We start from the raw sequence: 14,113 nt of genomic DNA on the forward strand, positions 1-14,113 counted from the left end.
TTAAGATATACTCAAAACATACACGAGATTCAAAGTACAGCTCCAATACACCTAACAAGTGCACGAGTGCGTAGGACGTGTCTAAAGCTTTAATACAGTTTTATAAAAAATAAAGATTAAGGTGGTAACTACATTGGGAGGCCATCTTGGTGCCTAATTAAATCATCGAGCTACTTCGCTCCAATTAAGGAATTATTCTTCACTTCACCACAGGACCTTTTGATACCTGCCATAATTTGGGAATTTTGCGAACTCCACACAGAGACACATCGCACACGCATCGGTCACCTACGTCTAACCGTAAAAGACCATTGTTCAGTCCTCTGGTCGCCAACGAAAACCGGGAACAAAGACTTTCGGGCAAAAGCCCTAAACACCAATGAGAGCAACCCCTACTCGGTCTGGCAAGAGCCGGTCCGGTCCGTCGCCAACCGATCTCGCCAACGTAGGGAGCGCCTGTTGGACACCTCGGCCAGAAGGCCTTTCTGGGGCAGCAATTTTACCCACCACCCCAGCATCGAACCCTGCACCCAAGAATCAGTCATTGGAAATTCATCGTGGCAATTTCGGACCGAAATCGATCAGCGAGCGCTCGCCGATTCATCTAGCTGCCAACATAGTCTACAATCCGGTACGTACCAGTGACTAGTGAACCCACCAGTGATACGCGAAACTACAATAGACTTACAGACTTTAAGAAAGTTGAGTGTTTTATATACCAAAAAAAATCCGCGAAATCCCTCCAGTTTGCCCAGTAGCGCGTCGACCGTGCGACTAAGCTCGATTCACGTGCTGCTGAAGCTTGTTGGGAAGACTTTAAGTTACAAATTATCGGAAAATGATTGCGAGAGACTTTCGTACATATTGCTAAGATCATATTGTCTATAGATGAATAGATACCTCTATTATATTCCACGCGACTTTATCCTGTTATATAACGCTCCGCGGAATAATAATTCGGCATTCATATTTCTACTGGAGGTCGCACTCCTGAAAACTTTGATCAAAAATGAAAAGAGTTGAGCGCGTGAGTTCTATAAATGATGATGCAGAAAATTCTTTGGTCATAATAGTCACAAGTGTTGAGCTAACATTCATTCCCATCCCAAAATTGACCTGCATGGGCGTGGCCATCTACGTTATTGGTTATACTATAATAATAATCTCTTTAGGCTGCACGTTGAGTATGATGTATTATTCTCAAATATCATACAATTGGTTCAATATACAATTTCAACAGGCTTTGATCAATCACGGGAAACTCAGCTCTACCAGAGCAATGTGCTATTAAATACGAAAACTTATCTTAGATGAAAGAAATAAATTCGTGCGACCAACAATTGAAAAAAAAACAAAAATGCTAAAAAATACGAAAAAATTTCTAATATGAACGAAATAAATTTGTGCGACCAACGAAATCGTTCGTAGTACACTCAAGTTTTTTTTTACGCGGTTTTTTTGCGCGGTATTTTTTTACGCGGTTTTTTTGCGCGGATTTTGAAATTTACGCGGTTTTCATTTACGCGGATTTTGAAATTTACGCGGTTTTCATTTACGCGGTTGTTGAAATTTACGCGGTTTTCATTTACGCGGTTTTTGAAATTTACGCGGTTTTCATTTACGCGGATTTTGGAATTTACGCGGTACCCATCAATGAGGTTCCCTTTATCGCGGATTCTTAAATTTAAGTGGTCTTCATTTACGCGGATTTTGAAATTTACGCGGTTTTCATTTACGCGGATTTTGAAATTTACGCGGTTTTCATTTACGCGGTTTTCATTTACGCGGATTTTGAAATTTACGCGGTTTTCATTTACGCGGATTTTGAAATTTACGCGGTTTTCATTTACGCGGTTTTCATTTACGCGGCTCGTATCCCCCGCGTAAAAAAACCTGAGTGTATACACAAACGTTTATTTAAATAAACGAAACATTTCGTTTCATTCATGAAAAATAATGTCGTTATCAACAATAACATTCGTGTAGTGTACACTAAATATGTGAAATTTACGAAAACTTTCGTTTACCAAGCGATCATTCTTGTTCATGAAATGAACGAAACCTACTATTTACAGTGCACGAAAATACTTCGTTGCAGAAAAGAAGGGCCGAGTCTTATATACCAATCGATTCAGCTCGACGACTTGGGACAATGTCTGTGTTTGTATGTAACGGACAAACTCCCATTCGTGTTTCTCAGTTTTTTTCTTTTTGCTGAAGACACCACTCTCCTAAATTGCCATTATTTTGAGATAGTGCAATAGAAAATGTATGCTCACTAGCGCCACCTAGCGGGAGATATCCAATTCAACCATTGTATTATCAAACAGCCCTTGTCGCCCTCAGAAACTTTACAGAATACGCCATTTTCCTAAATTATTAAACTTTCGAAATAAAACATCATCTAACATGTATTGGAAGATGTATTCTCCGTAGCGCCGTCTGGTGGCTGAATTTCGAAATTACCTATTCGCAGTCAGACAGCACTCGACCCGCTGATGAATATTGCCGAAGACACCACACTCCTAAATTATCATGATCTCCAGATGAAATATTTTAAAAATAGTGCAAGCTCACTAGCGCCGCCTGTCGGATCTATTTCAGTTTGATTTGTCCATAATCGGGTAGTTCTTGACCTCCTCTAAAACATTGCCGAAAACACCATCTTTCTGTATTATTAGACTTTAAATATCATTCATATTCTTTAACATGCTGAAAGCTGGTACGCTCACTAGCGCCACATAATGACAGTATCCCAAACTAATCTATCACTATTTGGTAGTCGTTGATTTCTCGAGTAACTTTACTGAAGCCTGTACCCCTCTCTCTCGTTATTGAAATAAAGAATGATTTTAACATTAGTTGAATATTTGCATTCGCACTAGCGCCGCCTGGTGGGACAATTCAAAGTTATTATTTCAACCATCTAGAAGCTCCTGACTTTCTGGATAAATCTTCCTGAGACAGCTATCATATGACAAACGCCATTTTGGGGTGAACTGAGATAGATATGCCATGTTACTGAATTTTAAAATCTCAACAAGGTGGCGTTTTCAGAATTTTTTAATTCTGCTGAGTTACTGAGATATAGCGCAACACGATTATGACAAGCGCTAATTTCTCGATATATCGAGTTGTGCTACACAGTGTTGCCACAAAACCAGACAACAATCCTAGCATCAAGTTCTAATTGAAACCAAAAAGTCAACAGATGTCTCTGATGTCATACGTAATTCTTGTGCAGATCAACCATAATCATTAGCTAGGTCCTTGCCTTGGGAGCAACACTTTTCCTACCGAAGTTTTTTTTTCTGCATATGGTTGGCTTGTGATTTAAAGATAAAATTTCCTTTTGAGATTTACACTAGTTTTGAAAGTATACCGAATTGTAATGATGTATGCAAGATCCACGAAGAATATTTTTTTCGTCTAGTCGCCTGACAACAATAACAATGTTTGATATATATTGTCTCTAAATTAGATATTGTTTTTCCCGAATAAAGAAGGAAAATTGTAAAAACATTGTATTCCAATACCATCATTTTGTAACCTGATAATGCTGCTACCGCATGGAAAAATATAACATTGACCATAGCGATCTATGGCGCATAATTTTACGAATCATTTATGATTCTTTTCTATAAGAAATGTTCTGTGCAGTTTTGTTACACGTTTTACACATTTTAACATCAATACACACGTAATGAGCGACATTGGTTTACATTTTAAGCAAAAACTGTCAATATAGTCAACCGATCTTCGCATAAATCGAGGGATTACTACATAGAAGCATCAAGTGCCTTTTCCGAAAACCTTCTAATATTTATAAATTTCAAGATACTCAATCTCAAACGTTTTTCTCGAAAAGTGCTGAATGGCGCTTGTCATAAGATAGCACAACAGCGACGATCTAAGGACTTAGTGTAATGGTTGAGGTCTTCAGCAAAGTTGTCATTGGAGCAATTTTTGTAAATACCGTATGACGTCGTTGTTCTTAGGCAGTTTAATTTGCATTTTTTTTACTTTTTCAATTTTATGGAACAAGGTAATGAAATTTCAACATGAACCATTTCACAAAAATGGAGTATTATTCATGGAATTTGGAATTTTTGTTCCATTCGCTTTTTCATGAAATGTCCAGCTGCCAGCGACCAGTGCAATAAGTACGAGCAGTAGACATAAGTAATATTCTGGAATCATTAACATAAATAAACCTAAAACTGTACTCGAACATAAATCACATTACTCGTTATTTAAATATCAAAAATCGTGACCAGGATCTTGAAATTATGAACATGAATTACTATACTCATGACCAACGTGATAGAAATTACGAAAATTGGAGCTAAGATCTTGAAATCATATACATAAATCCCGCTACTCTGATTGAAAAATCCGATAGTAAAATCATGAAAGAAAATCGTAAAAAGAAAAATCGCGAATAAGCTCCTGAAATCATGAACATCGTTTGACTGTCGGTTTTGTATTCCATAGTTATGAACAAGAATCATAACAAGAACTACATGCCCAGGAAAGAACAACAGTCTCCCAACCAAGCATTAGAATGTAACACCATGTGTGTATTCAAGGCGAACTAGTTTTTTGGAAACACAAATAGTTTCATGAATACGAGGTTTATTATTCATAATTTCCGGAAATTTGTTGAGGGTTTTCGTAAATCGCTTAGTTCACGAAATAGTGATTTATGAATGGATTTTTTCCGTGTACTAGGTCAATTCATGAAAAAACAAATTTTTGATATTAACTTTGCAGCTCTTATTTTTTCTAACATAGCCTCTAGATAGTTTTTTTCAGTTCGGATCGGAGAGCCGAAGGCATCGGACGCAATTTTTGTTTCTGCTTCTCGGGCGTAGTTAAGTTGCTTGGCTTGAATGGCGTGTTGCTGCAGTGAATAAACTAAGAGCTTTTTGTGGATATTTGGCATTTCAAAATCAATCCAATATCAATACAAGGTGTGAATCTAGATAATAATGATATAAGTGTGATGCCGGATAATTGAAATGACCGTAAAAAATAAATATATAAATAAAATCTATAATACCTAGTGGTGTATGTATGTACAAATAGTCTGTATGGCAGTGGTAGTGAAGAAAAAAATTCAAAACGTGCTAATACCACATGCTTGGTGTGTGTGGTTTGCGGAGCGTTGAAGCGGAGTGAGGAGAGAATCCAGGCTGCTAGGATCAAAATTCAAACGGGTGATTTCAATCTGATTTACCATTATATCATTTTGTTCTTTTCAGCATAGTGTGTTTGAGTATCGTATTTCTCACTTTCCCGTGTGGGTATTGAGAGACAGGACTGTAATTGTCCATATGTGTGAATACCCTTGCATTGATCTTTTAAGTACATTATACATGCGAGCCACAACATAGCTCCTACGCCACACACACCTCTCTCCCCTGCCTAACCATGTATCTGACATGAGCAAATATAAAAATACGTTTTTCAACGCACTAACCTTTCTAGTGTCCCACGAAACTGCTACTTAAGAAAGCTAGAATATTTTCTTATACAATCAATCCGAATTTTTGACGGAATGCCATCTGTAGCTCCTATTTTGTGCGAAAATATCACCCCTCTTCACTTGGGGTTTCTTTTCGAAACACTCTTCTTCTCGTTTTCATTGCACTTTTTCAAATGAACTATTTTCACACACCACTGCAAAAACACTCGCGAAACTTTAATCGTTTACTAACAAAACTTCAAATTTGCTGTCAATGAGCAGATGACCAAAGGAAAATGTTCGGAAACTCTCATTTGTGCATTTGAAATTTCACTTCAGATTTCAGTTTTTCCTAATGTAAACAAGCGAGTCGGTGCCTAGCAACGTGGCTTCCACATATCTTCACCTTAAATAGGGTTAGCCATTTACGCAGTTGAACGTAAGGGTATTCCGGTGGACTATGCGTGTAAGTAGGTTTATAGTGGTCTTTTCTTGAACTGCGAAGGAGGCCCATCTCTCGGTTCATTAGGTATGATGCGAATCATGTGGGATTGTTGTTGGAGGGGTTTTATAGCCTGTTCGACGAGTGCTGCTGAGGAAATTGCTGTGGTCTTTTCATACAAAGTTGCATTATGTCTCAACATAGTGTGTTGGTGCGACGATTTTCCGAGAGCGATTTACGGATGTGACCATGGATATTTTAGTGACTGTTTTACGTGATTTCAGGGGTAAATTTTCATTAGGTCTAGGTTGGCGTTGAGAGATTCTCTTTGTTTGCTTTCTTCTCTGTTCATTGATTGGCCATTTCAACATTTACCTCTTAACTCCTTGTATAATATACTAGCAAAAACCGTAGTCTTTCGATATGTTAAGGGAAATTTGCGGAAAGTATTTGAGTAGCGTAGTAGTGATCGGCGGAGAACAGTTCGGCTTGGTAAGCCGAAGTCGTGTGCGTAAATATCTCTACGTGTGCGGTTTGTCTTGCAGCTGTTCGGTCGAATCGGATGGCGTAGCGCTACATAATTTAACTGCTTCTGAAGTTTATGCAGTAGTTTCTAATAAATTTGGCATTTTGATCATGTGAAAGGCCGCGAGGAGTTTATAATAAATTATATATAATATATATTATATTATGAATTAATTATAACATATCACTACATGCTTTACATGTACTGCAGTCATCACATTCATTATATGCATTATGATTATTACAATCAATATATTATATCCTATGCCGAAGATTATTAATAATCACGTTTAATTTATAATGGTATATTTGGTAGTAAATAATGATTCACAATCTATTAGCAAACATACAACAGAGCAGAATGAATATGCACATTATGCTATTTATAATATTTTATTATATACCTGATATAACTGTATATATTTTACGTTCCTTATATTTATTACATTTATTTGATTAACTGTACCCAACAATTGTAATGTAAATATTTTACATTTTTGTGCCTCATGAATTTGCATATTATATTCAGTATATTTGTTTATTAATTTAGTTCAATGCCTTATTCTCATTATTGCCGTTATATACAACACCTTTTTAAATTGCCTTAAAAGTATCCAAATTTATCATACTTATTAAAATTATTTTTAAGACTTATATTATTTTCGTTACATTTATTATATTTATTATATTACATATGCTTTTATTTACAAATAGTACTGGGTAGGGAGGGATGTACGATAACCTAACAGTTCAGAAAACAATTCGGAACTATTGTAAGGATCACCTGAAGAAAAACCTCTCAATTAAATTCAGATATTTTTGTTTTATTTCGGATCATTTATCTAGATATAGCTAAAACGTTTGTCATCAATATTTATATAATATGAGAATCATTTCAAAAAATATGCTGCAACCATAGTACTTTAAATTAAATATACACAGAAATGTCCACATATAATTGCTACATTATTTTAACGCAATATGAAGGTGTATCCGTGTACATTCAATACAATGGAGATTGAATATCATATTTATTATGTTTATAGCCAATTTCATAGATGTTTCATAAATTTATTGTAGGCATTATATTAATTACTCATTTTCCGTTATATACGTTCGCTTATTGTATGTGTTATATCAATTAAACTCATATTGTATGTTACTTCACTTCATTTTCGTGCCACAATCAGTATATTTTCAGGTATACATATTATATACTCTACATACTTCATTTAATTATATTTGTTACGTATACATCATTTGGATTAGGTTAATCACTTTGCGTTTTTCAGGGCAGGAGACATCCACTCGAAACATTCATTATTACCATTTTTTAAATATATACTACACTGTATATTGTTTTCACAGTCAATATATTCATTTTATTGTACTATATTATATTATATTTTCGTTATATCTGTCTGTACTGCATTATATTCTATTATATGATATATTTACATTACAAAACAAATGAAGTCGCATAGGGGATGGGAGCATCAGGGTATCATACAAATTGAGGACTGGACGAAGGAACGTGGGTAGCCAGCCTAAGTCACTTGAAGGAAACTTCAGAAGGTCCGATAGGAGTTTGACGCACCCTTCTCCAAACAAACCATCAGGTGGGTTCAAGCACGTATAGCGAAATTTTTTACCCTTTGGCTGGATATTATTGTTGGAAGAGGACCTTTCCATCCCGCGGAATGCGCGTAAGTGTCTCTGCTTACGGGTTCGCCCAAACCCCTTTTGTTCCCCCTTCAGTAACAACAGTAATATGAAGGTTAAATGATAAACTACTTCGGAGCTACGATAAGTCTACCCGCATGCACTGGAAAAACCTTGAGCTGATGGTGGCTATATATCACATCACATCACACATAGCCTCTAGATAGTTTTTAGAGGTTTTGAAGACGAATATTTTCTTCTAATACATCAAAACTCTATCTTGTATTATTTAAAAGATGTATAAGTACTAGGGCATTGCAAATTTTTTTTTTGGATTCTCAAAGCCCCCCCCCCCTCTCATATTGTGACAAATGTCAAAGTAAGCTCAGATGCCAAATTTCACATCATTTGGACAATTTTAGACCCCCGCCCACTTCGCTTGAAATTTTTTGAAATTGGTAGTATGGGAAAATATGGAGGAAAAATACATTAAATGCTATAACTTTTGAAGTAGCAATCAGAAAATTACAATTTATACCTCTTTCGAAAGGAAATAATCTTAGTATTTGAATAAAGATATTCCTGTTTATAGAAACTACGGGAAAGTGGGGTACTGGGTCGTTTTGGCCCCAAAATCTTATATTTTTAATGATTTTTCTGCTCCGTGATGCAAATCATACATATTTTATGGTTTTTCTAATGTAAAAAATCTCAAAAATCGATCGGAGCCTTTTTGACTTTTGTACAAATACGAGAAGTTGGGGTTAAATGGCCTTTTGTCATTCATATTAAACTTCATCATTTTCTCGTGCATATATCTCTATTATTCTTCACTCAATTTTCATAAACTATACCTTGTTGAACGTGGAAAATGCTTAGAATTATAACAAAAATAGATTAGTTACCCGTAAAATTTAGGAACATCAAATTATCTGACATAGAGTGTCGATTTCACATTTTTATCATAAAATCGTATATATTAACTCCATTTAACAACAAAATTCTTATTTGATTTACTACTTTTAGTTTAAAATATGCTTAGAGATCACATGAGAAAAGTTTCATTCCTGGAGATTTGTTAAGTAAATATCAAAAAGTTTGATGTTTCTGAATTTTAACTCTAACGTTTTTATTTTTGTTTTATTCCTCCGAATTTTACACGTTCAACAAGTTACATTTTATGAAAATTGATTGAAGAATAATAGAGATATATGTATGAGAAAATGATAAAATTTAATATGAATGACAAAAAGCCCTATAACCCCAGCTTCTCGTATTCGGGCTAAGGTCAAAATGGTTCCCTTCGATTTTTGAAATTTTTTCACATTAGAAAAACTACAAAATATGTATGATTTGCGTCACGGAGCAAAAAATTCTTGAAAAATATTGATTTTGGGGCCAAGATGACCCAGTACCCCACTTTCCCATATTTTTCTAGAAACAAAAATATCTCCATTCAAATACTAAGATTATTTCCTTTCAAAAGAGGTATAAATTGTAATTTTCTGATTGCTACTTCAAAAGTTATAGCATTTATTGTAGTTTTCCTCCATATTTTCCCATACTACCAATTTCAAAAAATTTCAAGCGAAGTGGGCGGGGGTCTAAAATTGTCCAAATGATGTGAAATTTGGCATCTGATCTTACTTTGACATTTGTCACAATATGAGAGGGGGGGGGCCTTTGAGAATTCAAAAAAAAAATTTTTTTGCGATGCCCTAATAAGTAGGGTAAGGTGGGGTAAATCCGATCCGGTTTTGGCTGTAAAATGTTCATTTTACATAGGATCAAGTCGTTTTATATACCAAATTAAAGGTTAGACTCCTGAACAACTTTCTGTATGTAGCATTTTATTTGGATCTTCGGAATATCTTGAGATACAAGCGTTTTACAAAAATGTTTATTTTTGCTGTTTTCAAAAATGGTGGGGTAAACCTGACCCCCTATGTTTTTGGTTGATTGAGTGCAGATATTATTCAAATTTTATGGTTTTTCAATGATAAATCAATAAATGTTGTGTTATTGAATTGTAACATGAAGAAAATGGAGTTCAATATCAATCTTGGAATGCTAAAATCACGAGCAGCAGCACGTAATGATATTCCCATTTGCATTGGAGCAATTGCTCGACGAATACTATAATCATCACGTTTTTGTGTCTTTCGTTTGTAATTATGTACCATTTTGCATAAAAATAATAAATAATAACAATAAAAAGATATTTGAATTTGATCAATAAAAATTTTCTTAGCAAAAAAGCGGTCGGATTTACCCCACCGCGTCATTTTTCTTTGCGATGCAATTAAAAAAAACCTATTTTAATCCACCTAACGGTGCAATTGTGCCTTTCTCAATTATGAATCACGAGAATGTGTGCGTTGTTTATATTCATTAAAAGAGTTCGAGTTCTAAAATTTTGAAAAAAAAACAGCCACGGTAATATTGAACTGAAAAAAGGTGCGAAATCGGCAAAGTCCCAAAAAGTCGATCTTTACAAAAAAAAAAAAATTTTCGAGATAACATAAAATCTCGACGTTTCATGCATTTTAAAGATGTTTGGCATCAAAAATACGAATTCGATTTCTGAAATTTCATGGGGTCCCCCTTTGAAAAAAAAATTGAGTTCTGGCTTATATGGGAATTTCATATGTGACCGGACGATTTAGTCTATATTTCCGGACCCATATAAGCGATCCATACGAAATTTTATAGACATCTGTGGGGATATTATAGCTATCATTTGGAACTAAGTTTGTGAAAATCGGCCCAACCATTTCAGAGAAACTGATGTGAGTTCGTAAATTTTGAAAGATGGCCGCTTTTCCCGGGCACTTCCGGAACCGTCTATGGTGGTCAATGTAGTCAACGAAAGTTTGGTTGGCCGTCGGTGACCTAGAACAACAAATTTAAGTTGTTTGAGAGACATTTTAGCGAAATTTTTACCTTTTTTGCTTTCATCGGAGTATCGGTTTGAATCACAATTTGCTATGTGATCGCACGCCACAACCTGTAACTCCGGAACCGGAAGTCGGATCGGGATGAAATTAAATAGCCATTTACGGGGACGCAATACCTTTCATTTGAGGCCAAGTTTAGTCGAATCGGTCTAGCCATCTCCGAGAAACCGATGTGACTGTTATTCTGAATTTAGATACTTCCGCCGGGGCTTCCGGAACCGAGGATGGTGGCCAATGTGGTCAAATAGACTTTGAATGGATGTTAGTGACCTAATACTACAAATCGAAGCAGTTGTGGTCATATTTTGGAAAATTTTTCACCTTTATACATTCAATGCAGAATTTATTAAAATCGACATTTTCTGCGTGTTCGTACTTATCACCCTGTAATTCCGGAACCGGAAGTCGGATCCATTAGAAATTCAATAGCAGCCTATGGGAATGTTGCACCTTTCATTTGAGACTAAGTTTGTCAAAATCGGTTCAGCCATCTCTGAGAAAAATGAGTGGCATTTTTGGTCACATGTACACACACATACATACATACACACATACATACACACACACAGACATTTGCCGAACTCGACGAACTGAATCGAATGGTATATGTCACTCGGCCCTCCGGGCCTCCGTTAAAAAGTCGTATTTAAGAGCAATTGCAATACCTTTCTATTGAGAAAGGCAAAAAATATGAAAAAGGTTGAACTAAATACATCTATGCACTTTGTAGGACTTCAATCAAAGAATTTAAATCCACTTACATTTATTATGTAATCACTTTAACAATCAGCAATATCCTGTAGTCAATGATGCACATAAGTCAAATCAAAAGTTGTTTTTTGTTTTGTATGAGCATCTCAATGTGGACTAACAAAATGCTGTCATACCACCAATATGATTATTTTCGACGCTCTACACGACAACATTGATATTAATTCGCGTAGTGCTTCTGATTTTCGGTAACAGAGGGGGGGTCGGGTTTACCCAACGGTCGGGTTTGCCCCACCTTACCCTACTTATAATATCGAAATCTGATTTCTTTGAAATCAACTTTGTGAAATTTAAAAAATAACGTTTTTGCCATTTTTTAGCAATTATACTTCGAATCATGACCTTATATGTAGCATTCCAAAGAAACCCATTTTGGCGAAACAATGCTCCTAGCTTTTTAACGATAATAGTTCGATATGTGGTGCCACGAAACATATTATTCGCCTTAAAACAATCTTAAAGTTGTCTGAAAATTATTTCAGTTTTAAATCAATACCGCAAAAGTTATTTGAACAAAGCAATTTTTCTAAGAAGCACCCTAACCTTCGAATTTAATTTTGCTGTAAAATGAAAAGTATGAAAAATAAAGCGTATATGCTGTCAGCAAACTTTTCTAAAAAAATTGTTCTCCAACTTCACAGGAGGTTGCAGTGCTCTATCTAGAATGATTGAAAAAATAATCCTTTGATCTTGGTAAAATTGGAACCACCCTAACTGTTGTTTTAACCAGAATAATGGGCTCACGAACAACCAAAACTTTCGCGAAGACATAATTATGCTAAGTTGTTAATTGTTAGTAAATGCAATGAACTTGTAATTTGAAATAGAAATTATCAAGCGCTTTCGGGCTTTCGACTCTCACACTGATAAAACGACAGAAAGAAGGCTTTTGGTTTCATTGGTTCTTGAAGTCACAATTTTACCTTGCCTTTTTGAGGGTTAAATGCAAAAAATCAAGATTTTTCCAGGTCATATTGAAATTCTTGAAATTCTATGATTATTCAGGAATCGACACCCTGTAAACAAAGAAACTAATACACATATCTAATTGCTGAGGGAATCAAAATACCTTAGAAAAGAGTTGGTAATATCAATTAATTCCTCCGTAGATGTCATAGTCCCACATAATTTTGGTATTAATAAATAATCGTACGTTTTCAAACACTGTATCGCTTTCCCCCGGACCGTTGTGCACGCATACTCACATATATACTGTAAAGATCAAAACAAAACCACAAGTCTTTTGTTATCCACACTGTAAATAGCGGCAACCTTGAATCCGACGGGAAGCATTCATGTCAACTTGAAACACAAATCCTCTTCGGGGGAATTATGAACTGAAAAGCGGCATCCAATGTTTCGCTTCTTTCATAGCCGGTACGGTGCATTCACTTGGGACTAATAATATTAGCAAATTGTTCGCTTCAAGATCGGCACAAGCATTCTTCGACATGACCCCTATTGTTCGGCGGGAACTGCACTGTTTATCACATGTACCGAGCACAACAGATTAGATTTTTTTTCAGTAAGCCGCACTTTGAAGCACGGTATCCTACACAGAACTTTTTGGCATCATAAATTTAACAATTTTTTCACCTGAGGCTTATTATTACTTTCACTTAATATTCGTACTTGGTACCATTACACCGGTACTGGTTTGGACAGCACAACAATCACACTCAGAAAACATAATAAACATCTATTACAATCATCATCATTCGAAACGGGATGGTCCACTGAGTTGGCATCCGCGACGGTGTTGTATCGAAATCCTCAACCGCTTCGAGTCATGTCCGCGCAAACAACCAACGCACACACCAACGGTAACGGGCGAAACCGTTCGTTCGCAAGCTACAACACGCGTCTACTCTTGCCGGTTGCCGCCGTCGTAGTGAAAGTGAAAACATTCGAGTTGTAAACTATTGCGGCAGGTCGTCGCGACGCACCAAGCCGACGGTGCTGATGGTTGGCATGGCACTGGTAAACAAGACTGGCGCTCAAAAAGGCTCTGGTGAGTGGCAAAGATGAATGCACTCAGGATGGTTGAAATGGTGGGACGCGCCCACGGACCGGTGAGTGATTTTGAAGGCATGGAGGAGCTCCTGGTAGGGTGGTTGTTATGGGATGACGATATATTTGCGGTTAGGTACTAATTGAAATACATACGATTTGCGCTTGAAAGCGTTGTGGGTGTCAACTTAATTCCTGCTGTTAAATCTGTAGCAAATCAAGCAACTAGCGGGCTGAACTTGAACGGAAAGAGTAATTAGTATTGATTGAATCCCTTCC

At 36.1% G+C, this 14,113-nt stretch overlaps 1 protein-coding gene across 3 annotated transcripts in view; it reads right to left on the reverse strand.

Annotated features, from left to right (window-relative positions):
* The window catches only part of LOC131685042 (neuropeptide SIFamide receptor-like), a 101,677-nt gene extending 87,904 nt beyond the window's left edge, over positions 1–13,773 (reverse strand). Inside the window, exons 1-2 of one of the 3 annotated variants that reach the window (XM_058968427.1) lie at positions 13,421–13,773; positions 12,894–13,036 (exon numbers count right to left, since the gene is read on the reverse strand). The gene's annotated coding sequence lies outside the window, so the exon portion shown is untranslated. Of the gene's footprint in view, positions 1–12,893 lie in introns of all 3 variants that reach the window. The other 2 variants (XM_058968425.1, XM_058968426.1) reach the window with 2 other exon arrangements.
* Between the last annotated feature and the right edge of the window lie 340 nt (positions 13,774–14,113).

Source organism: Topomyia yanbarensis, chromosome 2 (assembly GCF_030247195.1).
Source record: "Topomyia yanbarensis strain Yona2022 chromosome 2, ASM3024719v1, whole genome shotgun sequence".
NCBI classification, from domain to species: domain Eukaryota; kingdom Metazoa; phylum Arthropoda; class Insecta; order Diptera; family Culicidae; genus Topomyia; species Topomyia yanbarensis.